Source organism: Ictidomys tridecemlineatus, chromosome 6 (assembly GCF_052094955.1).
Source record: "Ictidomys tridecemlineatus isolate mIctTri1 chromosome 6, mIctTri1.hap1, whole genome shotgun sequence".
NCBI classification, from domain to species: Eukaryota; Metazoa; Chordata; class Mammalia; order Rodentia; family Sciuridae; genus Ictidomys; species Ictidomys tridecemlineatus.
In genome coordinates, this window is record NC_135482.1 from 28,953,453 (window position 1) to 28,977,264 (window position 23,812).

Below are 23,812 nucleotides of genomic sequence, written 5' to 3' on the forward strand. Positions count from 1 at the left end.
GTTTTGAAAGCTTTCTTCTTATGTGCCAATGCCTTATGAGGCTGCTTGATATTCTTAGGGCTGGAACCCAACCAACAGTGGCTGCTTAGAGGGGCCTCCACAGCTGTACCAGAGCACACAGGAAGTGAATGGTCAGGACCTGACCCCTACCTCCTCAAACCCTTGCTCTTTTGTAGAACAGCATCCTTAAAACAATAGCCTTTTATACTAGGGTTCTGTATTACATTTCATTCAGGAATGAAGAGTAAATAAATCAACTACATCTTGGGCGGCATATAGACCCTGTGAATAACAAAAAGTCAACTTAGGGCTTACTTTATTTGTGAGAATGGTCAGTGGCCAACTTGCAAACTGTCATTAACAGTTCCCAAGCTACCATGATCCAGCAGAAATAGCCACTGGCATATGGGAGTGATCTCTGACTCAAAACCTCCTCATTGATTCCTTTTGTCCATATCAGAGGCATGGTTCTCTCATGATTAAGCTGGAAACATATGAAGAAGGTAGACCATAAAGGGGTTTAGTAAGGCCGGTTAGAAGAATTGACTTCAAGAGCCATAAAGTCCCTTTGGTATGATTTCAGCAGACTTGAGTTTTAGAAAGATCCCTGTGGCTGTCGGAAGAGTGGCAAGACTGGAGATGAAGAGACTGAACGTGAAATTTTTTTTCTCCCCCTTTGTCATCCAAGAAATATGCACATGTAATGAATGATAAGGGTGTGCAAGAACGGTGCCACCAGAACACTTGTGAAAGGAGAGAGTCATTTATAGAGCTGGGTGCAGTGGCACACGCTTATCATCCCAGCAACTTGGGAGGCTGAGGCAGGAGGGCTGAAAGGTCAAGGCCAGCATTGGCAACTTAGCAAGACCCATAGCAATTTAGTGAGACACTGACTCAAAACAAGAAAATAAAAACTAGCATAGATGTATATCAGTGGTAAAGCACCCCTGGGTTCAATTCCCAGTACCCATTTTTTTTTAATGAAAAAAATGTAATTTATTTTTCATTCAGGTATTTGTTTCATTGCTTTATTCAATTTGTTTGACAAATATTTGAGAGCCTACTCTATGTGTGGCAGTGTTCTAAGTATAGGGGACAAGAGCCACTGCCCTGTGAGAATGCTTTATAGAATGGGAGAGACAGAGAATTGGTTATAGTATGTTAAATGATGATAATGAGCAGGGGGCGAGGGAAACAAACAAAGGAGAGATGGGGATTCTTCTTCTTCTTTTTTTTTTTTTTTGGTATTGAATTCAGGGGCACTCAACCACTGAGCTGCATTGCCAGCCCTATTTTGTATTTTATTTAGAGACAGGGTCTCACTGAGTTGCTAAGCACCTCGCCATTGCTGAGGCTGGCTTTGAACTCATGATCCTCCTGTCTCAACCTCCCGAGAGGATGGCGTGCGCCACCATGCCAGGAACAATGATTCTTAAAAGCCTAAGGAGGTAAGCTTTCAGCAGACCCAGTGGCGGTGGGTTGGGCAAGATGTTAGTATGAGCCCTGGAGGAAGAGCACTTTGGATGGTGGGAAAAGCAGGAACAAAGACTCTAGGAGTCTCAGAACTGGAATGCTCAAGGAAAAATGAAAATCGCAGTGAGGCAGGGCTGCAAGAGGCAGGGAAAGGTAGTGGGAATGAGCTCAGAGAGGCTGGGTGAGGACACAGAGCATGGAGTCTCACAGGGCAATGGGAACATTTTGGCATTACTCTGAATGAGGTGGGACCAGTTGGAGGGTTTTGAGTGGAGGAGAGATTTGATCTAACTTATGAATCAAAGAATTTCTGCCTGCTATGATGAGAATTGACTTCTGGGGGCAATGTTAAGAAAGGGAGATCAGGAGGAAGTTGCAATAAGATTATTATGCCTTCGACGTTTATAGCAGCACAATTCACAATAACCAAGTTTTGGAACCAGCCCACATGCCTGTCTATAGATAAACATCAAGAAAATGTGGTATATATACACAATGGAGTTTTAGTCAGCCATAAAGAAGAATGAAATTATGCCATTTGCCAGGAAACGGATGGAACTAGAGAATATTGTACTAAGTGAAAAAGCCAGACTCAGAAAATCAAGGTTAGAATGTTTTCTTTCATATGCAGAAGGTAGAGCAAAATAAGGGGGAAAGGTAGTGGATTGGATATCATAAATATAGAGGGAAGATCAGTGGATAGAAAAAGAAGCTCTTGAGGGAGAAAGGAGAGGTAGGAAAAGGGAGGAAATGGGGAATGAATTTAACAATATCATACTATGTGCATATATATAATATATATAACATGAAATATATATTATATAATTATTATATGATATATAATATATAACACACACATGTATTTGTATATAATATACTATAGGAATTTCACTCTTATGTATATGTATAAAGCACCTATCATTCATAAATAAATAAATAGAAGGAATATCAGTAGAGAAAGGAGAATTGGGGAGAAAGAAGGAAAAGGCAGGGGGTGCGGATTATGATGCCTAGCACTAGAGCAACAGGAGCAAAGTATAGGATTTTGAAGGTAAAAAGGTGGAGCTGAAATGATATGATAATGGTTTGGATTTACAGTGTGAGAGGAAAGAGGTGTCAGAAATGAAAGGAGAGAGTTACATGAACTCAGGTGGGGAGCAGGGTACAGGAAGGCAAATCAAGAATTCATGTGAAGTTTGAGAGGTCTATGAGACAAGAGGGCATGGGGTCTGCTTGCCTGGTGCTCAGTGGAGAGGATTGAGCTAGAGTTTGAGATTTGGGAAATCTCAGAATACAGGTGGGACACAAAGTGAATTGGATCCTCAAGGAAGAGGGTGTAGCTAGAGAAGAAAGATGTGAAAGTGGACCTAAATTAAGATCTGGTGCCATCCATATCCAAGCCCCTTGATATATCCTGAAAGCCCTTTAGTACGAGAGTCATAAAATTATTTCTTTCAATTATCTCATCTTCCTATAACTCATTCTTATTCCAGTGCAATTGGTTTAACTCTCTATTGATTCAAAGTACAAATTAATATTATTTTAGCTGCATATTGGTATGAACAGAATTCACGGGTAACATATGAACTCAATGAATCTTTTTCAATCATGTTTCTATGGGAACATATATGGTGAACTCCAAATAATTGTCTTTCATATTACCTTGGAAATATCCAAGTTTTTTAGGTGATGCCTACTAATTTTCATAGTGTAATAGACATATATCCACTTCCTCCCATCACATGGCTTATTTACCTCAAATTAATTCCAGAGCAGACTTGATTTGTGCAGTTCTCAGGGTGATGTCTTTTTTCCCTCTTGTGTCAGGGGAATCCAGCTCATTCAGGACGGTAGTGGAAGGAAAGAGGATGAGTAGCCATTGAGTTGATGGAAATGGAATGAAACAGCAGGGAAAGCCATGTTTCAAATTCTTGGTTTAATTTTCTGGAAGCCTCTAAAGACACCCTCTCATTTCCTCTGGCTAAACATTTTTATGCAAGGATTAAATTGTAATATTCGTTATTGTCTTTGGAAGAACTAATTTCCTTTTGACACTCTTCTCTATTGCATGATTCTTTTCTGACTACCACTGTGATATTTTTTTTTTTTCACATTTGGTCCATTGAATCAAGAGGATCTCTCAGACGAGAATCTTTTTGTTAATCAGCATCACGTCTTATTCTTGTGCAGTTAGAATTAATCTCTTGCTCTCCTTTTTTGAGGTGATATTTCACTGTGGTTTTCTTTTTTCTTTGTTCTTTTTAGCTATATACGACAGTAGAATGTATTTTGACCTATCCTATGTACATGGAGTATAACTTCCCATTATTGTGGGAATTAATCTCTTGGAAAAGCAATGCATTTCACCATTCGTAAGGCATGTCTTCAAGTCCTATTCTTTTAGTTTCACCATGCACTAATCTTTGGATGGGGTAAAATGTCATCATTATCACCAGAGGATTTCACAACCTCTTTCATTTGTTTCAGCCCAACAGTACTCACCTGACTGGGGCAAATGATCATTACCTTGCAATCAAATTCTTTGGTGCTACTGAACTGGAAAGCTTTGATTTCTCTTTGGATTTCTGCTTCATGTTTTCTTTTCCATGATTCTTTCATATTTTCCTCAAGTAACTGGAAAATATTGCTTGAAGGTATTATTCTGGTGCAGTAAAAGGAACACATGTCCAAGCACCTGGAATGGAGCCTCGTGGGCCAATGGACAAATTTCCTCTTTATGTTTTCAGATTAAATAGAGTTTGCATTGCTTTTTCTACTCCCTTCACTGGAGGCAATATAGTCTCAGAACTGGATGATCCCAAAGGGGCCCTTTATTGAAATCTCTACAGTTAGATCCATTTAAAAACATCTTTCATTAGTGGTTGTCCTTTTAAATTGAGCATCTTCAGGCATGTTAAATTTCCTTTCAGTTAATGAAAATCATTAAATTTTAATTACACATGATTTTAAGGAAAAAAAAAATCCCAAGATTGTTCTTCATAATGTACTTAGAAAGTCTTTGAGCAGCTTACCACCAATGTATCAAAATTATTATTTTTTTTCATGGATTGAAGGTCATCACAGCAGGTGGTAATTTGCGAAGTATCTGAGTGCCTCTCTTTCCAGACAAAGGTCAATTTGCTGCCATTTGAGGAATCAGGGCTTATCAGCTTTTTCTTTTTATTGTATTTTTTTCATTATTTGACAAACTTGCAGTTCTATGAATCTGTGGACATTGTAAAGAGATGGCAGGGGGCTGGGATTGTGGCTCAGTGGTAGAGTTTGCACGTGCAAGGTCCTGGGTTCTATCCTCAACACCACATAAAAATAAATAAATAAAATAAAGGTATTGTGTAAAACTAAAAAATAAATCTTAAAAAAAAAAAAGGAGATGGTAGTGTCCATTCCACAGGCTAAAATTCACAGGTGGCATTAGAGGAAAAAATTTTTTAAAAGAGGAAAGAGATAGAAGGGAGAAAAGGATAATAAAGGAGAAACAAAGAGAAATAAGAGAAATAAACCAAGATATGCAAAGGGAAAATTTTGGGGAAAAAAAATCAGGAATAGGAAAATTCAGTAAAATTTCTGTTCTATACCAAGATGGCCCCTTCCATCAGTGTTGGAATGAAATGCACACAGAGGGGCAGTTCTCTGTTGGACTCTCTGGTTTGAGTGGGCCATGCCTTCCAGATCAAATCAGCAGAAAAACTTTCTTTCCAGGTTACTAAACCTCTATTTCATGAATGACCATCTCTCTTTTGGACAACAGGGAAGGGAGCCAAGGGATGCTAGCTTCACTTTTTAAAATCTACTGCATTAAAGATGTTAACCTTGGGTGAACATACAGCAAGGATGGTGGCTAGGCAATGAAAACTGGGCACATTTTATGTGATAAAAATGATCCAGCAATTTATTAGAAAATTCATTAAATAAGCTCTGAGGAATTCTGTATGTTTTAATCAGTTCTATTTGTAGACAGAATTACCAAATTCTACCACTGTCTTTAAAGTAATTGGCAGTTTTCTAAAAGCACATTGATGGGCATATTTTTTGGTATGGGTAGTTTCTAATTTATTGACCTCTTCTCTGTAAACGTTTTGGGTGGAAGGGCTACTGAATACCTTCTTGTAGATTACTTTTCTTGAAAATTCTAAGGCAGTAACTACCTTTCCTTCATAGAATTAATTATTCAGTTATGATTTAAGTATCTGATATTATGTCTGTCTATCTATCCATCTATCCTAATCACTAATCCTCCCATCCATCATATATATTTATTTCTCATTTATTTTATAAAGAACTATGAGTTTTTGATGTCCTGAGCTTATTGATATTTGACTTTGTATGTTTTATCTAGTAAAACAATTAGGATAGTTTTCTACTTTTCTTTTTTATCATAAATCATCACATTATAGTCCAAATTTCTTTTAGAAAGCAAAGTTCTTCTTGACTAGTTAAAAATTATAACTTTATATAAGAGGATCATTATGAAAATACATAACAAGGAAAAATATGTCTTGATTTATCTCATTGGGCCCATGGGATAGAACAAATTTTATGCTTACTTAGCAAGCACTGCTTGTGGGCTGTGTGTTCTAAGACTTCAAGAAAGAATGAGGAGATAGAGAGTTTATAGAACTGTTTTTATAGGTGGTAGATACCTATAAGAATAAATACAATTGATACTTATTATAGTCTCTTGAGGCACACTTATTTTTCAACTCCTAGCAATTGAGTAGGGGTAAAACTCCAAATGTAAAATGTAGTTAAGGACTTATCTCATGCCTACTTGATTCCAAAGCTGGGGACCTCTCTTCTCTGCTGTTCCCTGTGATCTAACTTCATGTTCCTATCCTCTGCAGATATCATACCTTTATGCAAATCCTAACGGGGAGTTTAGATAATTCCTTGTCAAACAGATTAGAAATGAAATCAGAGTGGAAAACTGAATAAGGTTTTAGAAATGGAGGTCTTTATTATTGCTCAATAGTAAATGACAAGAAATAATGGGGTGAAAGATATACTGGATAGAACATGGGCTTTGAAATGAGCATTCTAATATTTGAAGTCCAAATCACTGTGAGATAGTGGAAGAAATTAACCCATGTTCTCTTAATGGAAAGTTAACAATGTCTGAGGTGCATGTTTAGTGTGGAGATTAAATATGGTATATGTGGGTGGAAGTGGATGAATCAATAAATTATTTCTTTCCTTCTCTCTCAATTACCTCCCTAAATTGACAATTGACAGGACTGAATTAAATTTTATGTAAGTCACTTGTCATTTCTAATATTCTCTGAAATGGCACCATAAACATCACCTATGTAATTCAGGTTGTTATTTAGAAGTAAGTAGGCAAAATTCTCGAGAAAATGTATAGTTTTCTCAGGCTTAAAGATACGAATTCTACTTAATTCACTAACTTACTATGTATTTATGACCCACACAATGGTGAGATACAAAAAAAATGCCAAAGGTGATGGCTTTTATGCTTCAAGAACTCACAATTTCATAGTGTAGTGGTACGGAAATGGCTAGTCATGAAACAATACAGAAAGAACCATCTTTGAGAGTGAGTACATGGTGTTACAGAATATGGAAGAGCAATTAACATGTCCTAAGAATGGAGATCTTACAAACGGGGTGATATTGAACCTGGGATTTGAAAGATGGTATATTTTACCTGCTGGGTCTAAGAGCATCCCAAAGCACCGTATTAAAGATTCAGAGACCAAAGAGAACACAGCCTTTGGAGAGGGGCAAGAAGGGGTGATGCAGATGAAAAATGAAACCTGACCTTTTATGCCCTCCTGAAAACTGTAATTCTTATCCTGTAGGTAATGGGGGACCCTAGAGTAATTTGTACAAAACAATGTCCTTATTATGTCTGTGTTTTTAAAAAATAGATATTTGATAGTGTGGAAATGCAATGATAAGAGGAGAGGCAGAATGACTGGTTCATTAGATATTATGTTATTAGTTATTATTATTGTCACTTTCCTTTTATATTTGGAGACCATTAAATTTTAGCTGACAATCATTCTCCTAGGCCCTTGGAAAGTTCATAGGGCCATACCACGTGCTCCAGTTCTAGCTAGCTAATGGCCCTGCCCTGCATTCCTTTTCTCCTTCATTCTGTTTGCATCCCTGAATGTCACTTTTCCCTGGGAACAAGAGTCCACCTCCCCAGCTCTGCTTTAGAGGACAGTCATGTGTCCTTCTTCCACTTTCTCTAAGGGGTATTATGGGCTGAGCTGTGACTCTCCATATTTGTATGTTGAAGTCCCATCCCTCATTATCCCAGAAAGTGGCTGCATTTGGAGACAGGGTCTTTAAAGAGGGGAATTAAAGTTAAATGAAGTCCTCAGGATAGACCCTCATCCCCTTCTAATAAGAGGAAATTTAGATGCAGACACACATAGAGAAAAACCACAAGAAGACAGAAATAAGGTTACGAGCCTCCTTCTTGTGAGGAGGCCCTCAGGAGAAAACATCTTGGATTTCACCTTATCTTGGATTCCCAGCCTCTAAAACGTGAAGAAATAAATTTCTGCTTTTCAAGTCTCTCAGTCTGTGATCCTATTAAGGGAGCCCTAGCAAACTAATGCAGGGGAGAACGAGAGAAGAGAGTGCTCATATGTTAATGCATATGGCATGTGCATGTGGAATAAGTGTGTGTTGAGGTAGATCTAATGGAGGAGTGTGTGTAGTTTTGAACACGTGGACTAGATTCACTTTTATTGAGCTAATGCTTCTGTACAGCCTATAGACATGAGGATGAACACAGATGAAATGAAGGAAAGAAACCATTGAGTCCTCTGGACTAAATAGGTGTGTGTGTGTATGTGTGTGTGTGTGTGTGTGTGTGTGTGTGTGTGTGTAAAAATAAAATGATCTTATGTTATAGTACCTTTCCATTCTTTTTAAACCATTTTGTTTGATTAGGTCAGAAAGGATAGACTGAAAAAAGTTTTACAGAGTCTCAGGCTTCTATCAGTAACAGAAGGAAGTATCCTGTCTTATTTAAAATGAAATATAATACTTAGGAGGCAGAGAAAAACAATAGAAAAAAAGTATCTCTAGTACTATGAATGACAGCTTTCTACCCCTCTTATGATCATATATGCACAAATATTCAAAACAAAGTTTCCTCCTTTCTACTGAGAGTATGTAAGAGTAATAAAGGAAAAGTAGAACACGTAGTTCGTTGTCCTTACCTAGTTCTAATTATCCAGGCTCTTGCTGAGTTTATACCATACTCCAATTTGGTTGCAAGGTGGCACAGCCCTCAACCATCAGGAGGTAGACTTGAAAGACTGAGGTTAATGGCTTTGAACTAGGAGACAAGATTGAGATTGTCCCTAGGAAGAAAATACATAACTACAAACTCTCCGAGTGCACTGTAACCTTGAGTTTCAGCTGGGTGGTTAACATCCATCTGGCTGTGTGCTCTGGGAATATACTGAGGACAAATTAATTTCCCCAAACAAGTCAATGAAAACCAGCAAAAGGGCAGGGCACTGATATTCCACAGAAAGTGTGACCTTTAGAGCATCTGTGCTATTTCCAATGTGAGCAGATGCTTTGATCATTATATCATCAATTTGGAAGGAAGGGCATTATTATTTTTAAAATCTGAATGGCTAAAGTGTCTTCACTAACTGAGACAGCTAATAAAGCATGTATCTTGTCAACCACCTACCAAATGGAAACTGTTAGATGTTTTAATCTTTTCTATGCATTTATTTACGAGTTCCTTGGCTTTAATTTGAGGAGGTGGTACGAACACTCAAGGAAGGTTTTCTGTTCCCTTTGCCATTCCTTTCAATCCCATAAATTGGTCTCCATATCTTTTCTTTTAAGATCTCAAGATTATAAGGTGCATTTAGCCTAACCATCTGGGTTCAACATTACTCATCTAGTTAACATAGATTGGCTAGAAGGTATATTTCTTTTTTCCTGGGCCATTTTTGGTAACGCGGCCTATGGCACCATATTTATTGACAAACCCAGCACCGCAAGAGAAACATGGGACTCAATCTTCATTTGCACTGACTCCAGCCAGGAGGCTTGGTTTTGTGTTCATGGCTTGCTCTAGAATTATTGCTGAGCCCTGTGCTCATTTCCATCCTAGAAGTCAGTTATTTTACAAGCATCATAGAACTATAGCCAAGTAGCTGGAAGAAAAGAACAAGAGAAGAAGGGAGTAAGCCTAAGCCTGAAAGAGGCAGCAGGTAGCAGTAAATCCAGTTGCTCTTGGCTCAGAGTTGTGCACAGGCAAACATTTTATGAGTCAACTAGTGTTACCTCGATTGCCTTACTTATAGAAGAAAAACAACTACTCCTGCAAGAAAAGTGAACCGGTAACACTCTCTTCATTTAACAATACAGTTCCTTCCTTGTGAATGTGTGTGTGAGGTAGGTTAGGTGTTTGCTAGAGATCATTATTGGGTGTATCTATAGATGATATATCTCATAATCCTTTGACTTGTTTCTGAGTTCAGAAACTCTAATTGGGTTTGTTTTAGAGCATTAGGGTAAAGAAAAGGAAATAAATGAACATTTATTGAGATTTCACATGCCATACTCTTGTTGAAATTTTTTTTCCTACGTTTGTTGCCAAAAGCTTGGTCCCTGTCCCCAGTGCCAATCCAATAATGAGAACACAGTTTTGAGAAAAAGGAAAAAGAAGGTATATTGCTTTGCTAGCAAAGGAGAAACACAGGGGACTCCTGTCCCAAAGGCTGTGATTCATGTCTATCAGCCGGAACAGGGTTTCTGTTTTATTTTAGTTTTTTTTTTTTTTTTTTTAGTTATAGATGAACATGATGCTTTTATTTTATTTATTTATTTTTATGTGGTGCTGGGGATGGAACCCTCACACATGCCACCACCCTAGCCCAGGAACAGTTTTTTTTTTTTGTTTGTTTGTTTTTTTTTTTAAATAGAGGTGATTTAGAGAAAATGAGATTAGGGAGGAAATATGAGGAAGGAGAAGTTTAGGGAAAAGAAGATTGGGAAAAAGAAAAAAAAAACATATAAGTTTTAAAGCTACAAGGGTTATAGTCAAAGCATCAATTGAACCTCTATTACACATTGATAATCTTATAACAGTAACGTGTTAGTTTTAGGCTGAATTATATAGCCTACTGGCAATATCATATGGTGCACTGATCTTTATGTTCGAGTTTTTGTGATGAAAACACACCATCATACATTTGCTCTGTCCCTATCTATTTCTCTCATGACTATCCCAACAGAGTTTTAGACAGTATAGCATCAAGCAGTTGGTCTCAATTTCAAGGGCCAGGGTCTTAACTAAATAGACAGTGTCCCTCCAACCTCAGAGTTTCTGATTAAGTAGTCTATGTAAGACAGAATTTCTGATTTTCTAACAAATATTTGTTGCTGTGTTAGTGCTGCTGGCCTTGGACCCTCACCTTGGAGATCACTGATACAGAGGGACAATGTCCCCAAGGATAAGCCTTTAGCACTTCTTTTCCCCTTTTGACTAGAAAGCAAGATCTAGATTTCCTTTAAAAGTATTTTACATATCTAGTGTTATCATTTTTCACTTATCCCTGATTTATATTTCTGTGTATGTAATGCATAAACTAGAAAGTGAATAGCTTTAATTTTTAAATGTTATGCTCAAATTTGGGACTCCCAAAAGACCACCAGAGTCCCAAGATCTACGTAAGCAGCAAAGAGGTGTTTATTGCAAGCTAGTTCGGTCCTCCGCGTGCACATGAAGCAACTGCCCAGGGTTTGAAGCAGTTTTATACATTCTTTGGAGAAGGCAGGGACTTCACATACATCATAGCATCTCTTAGCAAATCATCACACACCGCAGGAAAATCAAATAACAACTCTAAAACATGATTAGCACATTCACTGGCGGGAACAAGTTGGGTAAGGGTGATTGGTCAGTACAAAAGGGGTATTCATTTGAACTGATTGGTTTAAGCCAAGAGGGGTGTACGTGCTGAACTACATGGTTTACCAACATGTTATCAACCACCCTAAACTACTGGGAGGGTCATCTGGCATCCCAGGTATTTCCCTGTCTCATGCTGATTGGTGGCTGTTAGGGGTTTGCTATGGATCCCCACCTAGCCTGACAGAGTCAGGGACACCTGGTGCAGCAGATCTCTCCTGTTATTTGTAGATAAACAACTTAGCAGGGTGGGAATGTGCCTAGGAGTGCTCTGTGGGTTTTTCCAAGGACAAAGGTGATGTCCCTTCCTTGGATAGGCTTTGCTCTGAGGTAGAGGCTGGTTTTTCATAAAGAGCTCAGAATCTTTCCAATCATGCAATACAATCATAAGATAGTGTCAGAAAAACAATTTTTACAGAATAAGTGATTATAAAAATCTAAAATTTGAAGTACTGGAATTGAGGGATAAATGGTAGTAGGTGAATTAGATAAAGTACTGAGTACTAGAAATTTTCCCTTCAAGTCCTTCCCACTTCTGTGAGATTCTCTGAAACATAGTACACTGAGAAAAACAGCCTGGGATGCTAATCTCCACTTTATTTTATTTTTTTTTTTAAAGAGAGAGTGAGAGAGGAGAGAGAGAATTTTTAATATTTATTTTTTAGTTCTCGGCGGACACAACATCTTTGTTGGTATGTGGTGCTGGGGATCGAACCCAGGCCGCACACAGGCCAGGTGAGCGCGCTACCGCTTGAGCCACATCCCCAGCCCCTAATCTCCACTTTAATAGAGAAGGAATCATATTTAGAAGAGTACCATGGTCTGCCCATGGCTGGTTTGTGAAAGAACCTCATTCTGCTGCCAGAGGAGGAACAGAAATATAGGAGGAGGTGACGTCACGTGGCAGACATTTTGGCTTTAGACAGAGAAAAAAATTCAATTCCTTTACTTTCTTTTAACTTTCACCCATATTAAGAACAAAGGCATTAGGGGCAAATAGAAAATGTTATTTTAATTCGGATTGGCCAAACTGTTCTAAAAGTCTTAGCACAAGCAAACTATGTGATCATCAGATGCTCTTGTTATTTGCTAATACATTCACATATGCTCTGCCCATTGGTTATGTTCAAAGCCAAAACAGCTTAATTCTCCATGTGTACTCTCCTGGGCTGTTCCAAAAACTTGAAAAGTTTGTTTTTCTTTCTTTATTTTCCTGTGCCCTTGTACTTATCTCTTTTTCTCTTTCTTTCATTGTCTCTTCCATTCTCTTTGTTCCTGCCTTTATCACACCAACTTCCTTTTTCTACCTAATTTGCTTTAATTCACCCAGTTCCTTTCTCTCTGTGTTTTCCATTTCAATGAATGTGACATGCTTTTTAATTTATCAAGACTTCCCCTGAAGGCTTATTGTGTTTTGCCCTGAATAGGGACTGGTGGTAACTGTTTTTGGTCACCAAAAAGAACTCTTTGGAAATGTCAAAAGATATTAATACTATTTACATTTACAAAGTACAAAGCAGCTGGTGAAATTTATTAGTAGGTAATTACTTGTTTTATAAAATGTGGAGTGACCACAATGATCACTCTTCACTTCCTGTGAGAGCCAACTGTAAAATAAAATAGAGGCAGCATTGCTTAGTGAAGCCCAGCTGGGTTTCATATCAGCTTTGTCCTATGCCACCTTGGAAACATAATCTCACTTCTGTGAACTCTGACTTCCTTGTCTGTTGAATAGAAATAGTAATATCTTCTTGCAAGTTGTTATGTGGATGAAATGAAAATATGTTGTCATCCTCCAAACTACCAGAGTAACGTTAATTCATTCTTTCACTGGTTCATTCATTTGAGGATGTGTGTTAGGCATTGTGAGCACAACAGCGAACAGGGTCTTGTGAATCACAGTAAAGATTTTTGCCTTTTGTCTCCAAAGCACTTAGAAGACTATAAAAGGAACTAAACTAGGGAATAATTTTCCCTTTGAATTTTCTGGGTTAAAATATCTGGAGAAATGTAAGAATGGAATTAATGTATCTGTTGGGAGGCTTTTAGAGTTATGTATATGTGATCCCTGTGTTTGGAGGAAGTACAAGTAGAGTCATAAGATACTTGACAGAATTGTTGAGTTTTATGAGTCAACTAGTGGGTATAAGATGGAAAGGTGGGGATGATCTTCCACCTTTGTTTTGGGCTTTGTTTAGAATATTTGGATATGATGCTGCCATGTACCCCTAGACGGAACAGATTTGAAGGGGATTCTCATTTGTTCTTGCTTGGATATGTTGGATCATATATTGGATATGATGCCTTTAAAACCTCCAACTAAAACTTTGTGGTGGGCAATTCAATATAGAAATCTGGACTAAACAAAAAGTGTGAGAGTAGATATTAAAATATGTAGGGCTTGACAAATGCACAGCAAAGCACTTAGACCAGACAGATAATGGTACAGAGCTTAGTCAATGCGAGCATGGAGATTAAGGGAAAAAGTGCGAGTGATATAACTGACCATCTGGAGGGCTGAATGTATCTGTATTGGCAGAAGTTTTAAAGCCACAGTGTCCAAGTTCCTCCCAGGATTCCTTGGGTAGCTTATTTAGGGCAATGTATTAGCTTTCCATTATTGAGACAACAGACCTCAGACATTCAACTTATAAATAGGAAGACTGTGTTTTGGCTCATGGTTCCAGAGGTTTTGGTCCATGGTCTGTTGGCTCTGTTGCTTTGGGCATGCAGTGGGTAGAACATCAGGGTGGCAAGCAAGTGGTGGAGGAGATGGATACTTCATGGTAATTGGGAAGAGAGAGAGAGAGAGAGAGAGAGAGAGAGAGAGAGAGAGAGAGAGAGAGAGGAGGGAGGGAGGAAGAGACCAGGGTCCCAATATCACCTTCAAGAGTATGCCCCCAATAGCCTAACTTCTTTCCATGAAACCCCACCTCCTAAATATTCTATTACCTCCCAACAGGACCATAGACTAGTTGACCAAGCCTTTAACACATGTTGTTTGGGGATATTTAATATTTAAACCATAGCAAGTAGGGTTCAAAACTACTTGAACCTTGATGGAACCAGACCTTGGGCATAGTTACTTCTCAGAGAAACTGAAAAAAGGAAAATACAATCCTTTCCTATTCTTTCCTATTTATCTATCCATCCATTTAACTCCCCATAAACAAATATCGCATAAATATCTGCATATCTTTTTTAAATTTTTTATTTGTTTTAATTAGTTATACATGACAGTAGAATGCACTTTGATACATAATATATAGATGGAGTATAATTTCTCATTCTTCTGGTTGTACATGACATAGAATCCCACCAGTCATATAGTTATATGTGTACATGGGGTAATAATGTCTGATTTATTCTATGATCTTTCCCACCTCCATACTCCCTCTCCTTCCTTCACTCCCTCTACCTAATTTAAAGAAACTTTATTCTTTCCTAGCCCTCCCTCCTTATTGTGAAATTAGCATCTGCATATCAGAGAAAATGTTCAGCCTTTGGTTTTTTGGGATGGGCTTATTTCACTTAGCATAATATTCTTCAGCTCCCTTCACTTACCAGCAAATGCCATAATTTCATTCTTCTTTAAGGCTGAGTAATATTCCATTAGTGTATCTGTTATGTATATACCACATTTTCTTTTTCCATTTATCAGTTGAAGAGTATCTAGGTTTGTTCCACAGTATAGTTATTGTGAGATGAAGTGTTATAAACACTTGTGTGATTGTATCACTATAATATCTGTAATATGCTGCTTATAAGTTCTTTAGGTATAAACTGAGGAGTGGGATAGCTGGGTCAGAGGGGGTTCCATTCCAAGTTTTCTGAGGAATCTCCATACTGCTTTCTATAATGGTTGCACCTGTTTGCATTCACACTAGCAATATGTGAGTGTACTTTTACCCCCACATCATCACCAAGATTTATTGTTGTTTGTATTCTTGATAATTGCCATTCTGACCAGAGATGAAATTTTAGAGTAGTTTGATTTGAATTTCTGTAATTGCTAAAGATGTTGAACATTTTTTTTTCATATATTTGTTGATTGATTGTATTTCTTCTTGTGTGAAGTGTCTGTTCAGTTCCTTAGCCCATTTATTGATTGGGTTATTTGTGTTTTGGGTGTTAAGTTTTTTTATTTTTTAGTTCTTTAAATATCCCAGAGACTAATGCTGTATCTGAGGTACATGTGGTAAAGATTTTCTCCCATTCTGTAGCAGGTTATAAAATCAAATGCACTCCTATATATCAGTGATGAATCTACTGAAAGAGAAATTAGAAAAACTATCACTTTCACAATATCACCCCCTCCCCAAATGAAATACTTGAGAATCAAACTAACAAAAGAAGTGAAAGACCTCTAAAATGAATGCTACAGATTTTAAAGAAAGAAATTGAAGAACGTTTTAGAAGTTAGAAGGATCTCCCATGTTCTTGGGTAGGCAGAATTAATATTGACAAATTGGCCACACTACCAAAAGCATTATACAGATTAATGTAATTCCTATTAAAATCCCAATGACACTCTTCATAAAACTAGAAAATACATTCATGAAATTCATTTGCAAAAATAAAAGACCCAGAATAGCCAAAGCAATCCTTAGCAAGAAAAATCAAGCAGGAGGCATCACAATACCAGACCTTAAGCTATACTACAGAGCAACAAAAACAAAAAACAGCATAGTATTGGCACCAAAATAGACATGTAGACCAATGGTACAAAACAGAAGACACAGAAAAACTCATGTAAATATAGTTATCTCATACTACACAAAGGCACCAAAAACATTCACTGGAGAAAAGAAAGCCTCTTCAACAAATGGTTCTGGGAAAATTGGAAATCCATATGTAGCAAAATGAAATTAAACCTCTGTCTCTCACTCTGCACAAAAATCAACTCAAAGTGGATCAAAGACTTAGGCACTAGAAAAGAGAGTCTGTGCCTAATAGAAGAAAAAGTAGGCCTATATCTTCACCATGTCAGCCTAGGATCTAATTTCCTCAACAAGACTCCTAAAGTGCAAAAGTAAAATCAAGAATCAATAAATGGGATGGATTCAAACTAAAAAGCTTCTTCTCAGCAAAGGAAACAATCAATAATGTGAAGAGAGAGCCTACAAAATGGGAGAAAATATTTCCATATCTATAAAACACACTTTCATAGCAAATTTAAGAACAGAGAAAAAGCACAGAAAATGGTATATTTATTTATTTATTTATTTATTTATTTATTTTTTAAAGAGAGAGTGAGAGAGGAGAGAGAGAGTGAGAGAGAATTTTTAACATTTATTTTTCAGTTCTCGGCGGACACAACATCTTTGTTGGTATGTGGTGCTGAGGATCGAACCCGGGCCGCACGCATGCCAGGCGAGCGTGCTACCGCTTGAGCCACATCCCCAGCCAAAATGGTATATTTAAATAAAGCCAACAGTTGCTATTTATAGATACAAATTAAATAATTTTTATTGTTTGAATTCTGAAAAAAAAGTGTTGGTTAGCTAATTATCCAGGTTTTAATTCCCATGGAAATTATTTGTACATTGAGTAGAGAATTTTAGTCTGCTAATCCATGAATATTTAATTACAATCTGCTTTTTTTTACATTATAGTCTTATCTGCAACCAGAGTAATAAAGAATAAATAATAAGTGGAACAAAAATATGCAACCACTTACCCACCTGCTCATGCAATCAAGGTAATGTAGTGCAGTAATTGACATTGTGGACCCTGTGACCGGGCTGTCTGGGCTTAAGTCCCAGCTCTGTCACTCACTGGCTGTGTGTGCTGGGGAAGGTCATTTAACCTCTTCGTGCCTACTTTTCCAGAGTTATAAAATGGATGCAATAGTGGTTTCTAGGTCATAGGATGTCATGAAGATTAAGTGAGTTAACATATGTAAAGCACTTACAATGAAGCCTGTTGTGTACCAAGTGCTAAATCTATTATCAGCACAAGCAGAGACCCTTGAAGGAGCCATATGGCTCTGCTCTCAAGGAGTTTGTAGTCTTAGTAGGAAGTTTAAACTAGGAGACACTAGAATAAGGCAGGATAAGCCTGGTGAAGGCACACAGGAGGAGAAGTAAAAGTCTCAAGTTGACCTCTGATTTGAGAGACCTGTGCTATAAAGGGATGATAGCATGAACTTTTTGGGAAATACATTCTGTGTATAAAAATTTTTAACATATAGCTTTCATAATAATGAGAACATACTTATACACTGACTTATAATTTTCAGTATCATGGAAATGCCTCAATTTTTTTTTTACTTTTTTTTTATCTGCGTTATGAAATCAATATTTTGAAATATTTCTCTAGGACATTTGTTGGAAAAGAATCTCATAAAAATAAAACATTCTGCAACCTCAAAAAAAAATTAGTTAGGTAGACTTGTTTTTTGGGTCCAAATTTTATATATGTTGAAATTGAAGTTTGAAAGAATTAAAGTACTTGCCTAAAGTCACACAGCTGGTGTTTCAAAGAAATCAACAGGAATGCCAGCCTCTGAATTGTGTATGTTTTTTAATTCTTTCATCACATATATAGTGTTACTGGAACGAGGTGAAACCATCTAGTCATAAGTACAGACCACCTGAATTTCTTTCCTCAAAATAAAATTTGAAAACTGCATGCTTTGGCATGAAAGACTCCACACACCCAGGTTATGCAGGTGAAGTATAAACAGAGCTCTCTGCGTGTGGCTTCTATGGGTTTGCAATTCCATAGCATATCACTTGCTTCCAGGTTGTATAAAAAACATCTGAGCCTCCTTATTCAATAGCTTCCCTTAGCTAGGATGCCAAGGCCTGTCACAGGGACATAAAGGGAAAGGGTTGGGAGATGTCTGCCCTTGGGTATGAGTGACTGAAGTCAGTGTGCAGGGTTTGGAGCCAAGGATAACTGTCCAAAGTCAAAGGCAAGCTAAGGTAGAAGGCAGCTGGGGCAGGTTGGGGTTAGTCACTGAGCTGACTTAGAAATCCAGAAATCTACTGCCATTAGAGAGGGTCAGTTCAAGGGTATGCAATGTCAACGAGTTAGAATCAAGATAAGGCCACGGGGAGTGGGAGAATTAAAGGTGGGTGGGGGTCAGGCTGGCAGTGCAGAGGACAGATCTGTATCAAGGAAACTGGATCTCTGAATAGGCTTCCTGTTCCTGCTTCTGAGGTTTGCTTCAGCAATGCCTTGGCAGAGGCTGCCACAGCAGGGCAGCAGGCCTGGTCTAGACTGCACAGGTGAGAACCAGCAATGTGTTTATTTGGCTGAAGTGAGGCAGGCCAGGATGGAAGGCCAGCTGTTTCCCAGTGAGTTAACGGAAGACAACCTTAGAGATGATAACAAATCCCCTTCAGTCCTAGGAGACCAGCCTCATCAACATGAATATACTAATAAAGATTTGTACTTATCCAAGCACCATGACTACTTCAAGGGGGAGAAAACACTTTAAAAGTATTTAATTTCCTAAAAATTTCAGAGTAGATTTGGGTAGTTACTGGCTTTCAGTGGGAAGAGGAGGAAAACATAACAAAGGAAATATCATTTTCAGTGAATCAAAAACATATATTTTGCTGTCTTTGAAAAGTGGGGATCTAAAAATAAAGGAAGAAAGCTAAAACTTTTTGAAAACCTCAAATACTTGGATTTCTATACCATTCTTCCAATTGCAAACCATTGTAAGATGTTGAAATATAAGTAGATTTGAGTGCCCCGCCCTGAATTATGAAGTATCTGAAGATGTTGGGAACCTTCATTTATTAGTTTCCTATTACTATAGCAAAGTGCTTAAAATAATTAGCTTATAAAGACAAGAGGTTTATTTTGGCTCATGTTTTTGGAGGTTTCAGTTCAAGATCAAGTAGTTCCCTTGCTTTGGGCCTCTGACAAGGCATTTAGTAAGTGCTAAATTACTAAATTCCTGCTCTAATGCATTAACAATATAGGAAGAAACTTTGAACCCATGAGTTGAAGCATCACGATGCACAATATCATACGCACAGAATCCAGCCAAAGGCTGACCTTACTAACTATGCATCTTGTAAAGTACTTTGTAAAGTACTTTCTCTTCCAGGGACTTATGTTTCCTTTTCTACACAGTGGGGATAATGATACATTTGGCTCTCCCTATCAGAACAGTGAGGATAATAACATAGTTGGCCCTCCCTGTTGGGAGCTTCTACATCCATGGATTCAATCAAGATCAGATGAAAAATAATTTTTAACAAATTGCTTCTGTACTTGGCATGCACAGATGTTATACCTTGTCATTATTTCTTAAACAATGCAGGAAAATAACTATTTACATGGGATCTACATTGTAGTAGGTGTTATAAGTAATCTAGAGATGATTTAAAGTATAGGAGGATATGCATATCATAGGCAAATGCTATGCCATTGTACATATGAGGAACTAGAGCATGCACAGATTTTTATATCCAAAGGGGGTCTTGAAAGCAATGTCCTGGAGATACCAAGGGATGGCTTTTGTCCCTACCATTCAGAGTTATTGGGCACTTAAGTCTAACAAACACAAAGTGCTTCACATAGGGCTTGGCTACTTCTCTGCAGATAAAACTAGAGGAAATTAGTGGAAATGGATCATTAAGTTTATCTTTATTTCTGGTGGTCCCTCCCCCTTTTAAAACCTCCACTAATTGTAAACAGCATTTAAACACTGTTAGGATGGGAAAGAGCAAGGTATTCTCTCTGTTCTGTTTTGCCCATGTAAATAAATGACTAGTTCTTACTGGATTAACGTGACCACTGATTTTTGAGAGAAAATGAGAAGAAGTGATGAATACAAGGGACAAACAACTGAGATTAAACATTAGAGTTATTTAAATAAGATGTATTTAAGACTTGGGAAGGCTGAAGTAGCTCACTGTTAGAGCACTCACCTAGTATGTGTAAGGCCCCAGGTTTTAACCCCAGAACAACAACAACAACAAAAAATTTTAAAAAGGGGCAGAGACTGATTAGGGAAAAAGAAAAGAAAGCAATGATAGAAATGATTTGTTTTAGAAACTTAGAAAAGCTGTGGGGGGGTGGGTGTGGTGGGTGCAAGTTGGTATCAGATAACTTTATAGGCGATAGCATCTACATTAAAACAGCACATTTTTGGAAACTTGTATCCTGAACAGTATTTAATAGAGACTCATTTTTATATTGAACTGCTATGTAACACTTATTTTAGGATATCTTCATGAATTCTCCACAGGTAATTAATTTTGTGGAATATTGTTAGTTGGCCTGCTTCTTTCAATCTTTTCCACCAGTACTGATAATATCAGGAAATTTTTAAAAGCTCATTAAGACATTTACTAGAAAATTCTATGTAGCTGGGCATGCTGGCACATGTCTGTAATCCCAGTGACTCAGGAGACAGAGGCAGGAACACTACAAGTTCAAAACCAGCCTCAAGAACCTAGGAAGACCCTAAGCAACTTAGCAAGAACCAGTCTCAAAATAAAAAATAAAAAGAGCTGGGGTTATTGCTCAGTGGTTAATCACCCCTGGGTTCAAACTCCCAAAAGAAAAGAAAATTCTATGTAGAAACAAAACAAAGCTCTTTACTTATATCTAGTTCTACCTCATTAGAAAATATAATGGAAAGAAAAAATCCTATTTAAAAATTAAAATAACAAAGGGTTATTTTAATAAGATATATTTAAGACTTGGGATTTTAGTGGAAAGACTTTTGTGGAAAAAATGGCAGAACTTCACTGAAGTATGCAAAAAAGACATACACACATACACACACCAAAAAAAAAAAAAATGGCAAGATTAACCACATCCGTGGATAGAAATACTCAATATTTTAAAGAATGCAAATTCTTTTCTATATAATCTACAAATTCAATGCAATACTAATTGCAATCAAAATATAAATATAATTTTAAATTGGAACTTAACAGGAAAATTCTGAAAATTTTTATAATAAATATAAAGATAGAAGAACAGCAAGGAAATTTTGAAAAGGAAAGTCAGAACAAAGGCATGCTAATAGCATTTGCAAGAAAATAAATTAAAGTTGTGCTTAATTAAAACAATGCGTTGTGGATATACAAACAGGTGAGTAGGTCAGTGAACCAGAGCAAAGGTTAGAAATAAATATTCTCCTATATACAGATTTGCTGTGTAATGGCTCTTGTGTCTAGATCATAGCTGAAGAATCCTATTTAGCCCATATCTGGTCTCCAAAGGGTAAGAGTAGGCAAACTCAGAATTTTTCAAGTCTGTTTTTATCATCTCATTGTCCAGTGCAAGTCACACAGGTAAGCATGGTCAGAGTAGCAGGAACTATAGTGTTGTATGGCAAGGACATAGATGTAGGGAGAGGTCTTGAATTTGGGACCATTATTACAAGAAATTATCATAGGTAGGAATTCATCCTAAACTGGGAGTTTGGCAGGACTGAGTCCAGTGTCAGCCACCACTTACAATATATGAATTTTGATGCAGTCATTTGGCTTTTTAGTTCATGAGGACTGTAAAAATAATAATATCTATAACATGAAATAACTGTTGGAGATCAATTTCAATTATGCATATGGCTTAGCTCCTAGTGTTTAAGCCAAAGTAAATGCTCAATAAAGGCTATTTATTATTGTAATGGAAATTACCCAAGAAGACACAGTTGAACATAGCACAAATGTCTGGGATGGCTTCTGTTTTCAAGGACAAAATATAAACCCAAATGATATATCCTCAGTGACCTACTTAATTCAGCCACACCCTACCTGCCTATAGTTACCACCCAGTTAATCCATATTGGTGGATTAACCCACTGACTGGGTCACACCTCTCATAATTTAATATTTCACCTCTGAAAATCCTTGCATTTTCTCACTCATGAGCTTTTGGAGGACACCTTGTATCTAAACCGTAACAGGGTATGCATAGCATGGTAGGTAGTGTCAGAATTGAATCAGATTGTAGAACAGCCAGTCAGTGTTCACCAGAGAACTGAACTGAATTTTTTTGTGGTAAAAACCATTGCACATCTGGTATTAGAGTTCTTGGGAATATAAGAAACAGTTTTTATCAGAATGGGTTATGAGTTCTATAAGTTTATCTTCTGTGTTGAAGACTTGGGCTTAGGATCAACATTAAGATGTTCTTTTGTTTGTTTATGGCCTGGAGTTTTGGCAAAATGGATACTAAGCATATGTTTAAAATCTTCTGTAATAGTCTAGGTATTCAATATCTGTCCCATTATTAGATCTGATATCAATGAATGTTACCTGATACCTTCAATGTTGGGTCAGAGAAACCTCATCATGATAGGCATGGAAAATAACTAAATTAGCTAGATTTTAAAAAAAAATTTAACAAATTGTCTCTTCTCCATGAATAAGACGATGTGCATTAGCATCCAGACATGACTGTCATGTGAGCAATTATAATATTGTAAATATAGGCCAGGCTTCTCAGCCTGGACATGTCTGGTGTGAAGTTCATGTGTCATCACATAGTCAGGAGCACCGGCTGTGAATTGAGGGTTGCTGAGGTGGAATGACAGAACACTGACTTGTATGTGGCCTCTCATGTTTTCTTATGTTTGTCTCCTCCCTTTATCAATTCCTGCTTGTGTCTTTCAAATAACAACAAATCTCTGTTGCTCTGTGCCTCTATTGCATGGTTAAAAAGTTGGCAGGTCCTGCACCTTGTCCATGCCAGGTCCAATGGAATCAGAGGCCTTATGACAAGACTGTTATGCCTACCTGTGATCCTAATTTCATCCTCTTGAAAGGGACCTCTTGGGAAATATGGGTAATTTTCTACTTGCTACCCTGTGAGTTCAGCTTCTTGTCACCTTAAACCTTAAAAACTCAAAGAAGCTCATTCACGTATTCCTTAACTACTTAATGACAGCTGGGAATGAAGAGATATTTATAACAACAGCATAGTCGTTGGCTTAATGGAAATCACATTCTAGTTGTGTAGAAACAAACTGCACAGTAGTCAGTGCTCCAGGATCCAAAGGCATCCCTCCTGGCTCAGGTTCATCCGGCACATAACTACCAAATAATAAAATGCTAGCATCCACCCATGAGCTGTGCAGCCACAGGTTCTCATGTTGCCGGGACACTTCCTATAGAACGGGTGTTGCAGTTTCACTGATGTTCTGCAATAACTGTGGGCTCCACAGTTAAACTGGAGACCAACCCGGTGTCTGCTTCTGCTGAGTATCCAGGGACTGCCCTGGAGAGAGCAGGAGGGGAAAGATGATACATTTTTCCTGTAATGTGACTATTTCATGTCTGTTTTCTCTTTCAGGGAGAAATTGGTAATAAAATAGAGAAGATATACAAACCTCTGGGTGTTTAGAGGAATTGAAATTCTCAAAAGCATTATTCAAGTTAAATCTATTTCTGTTCATATTCTGTTTTGTCTGCTCTCAAT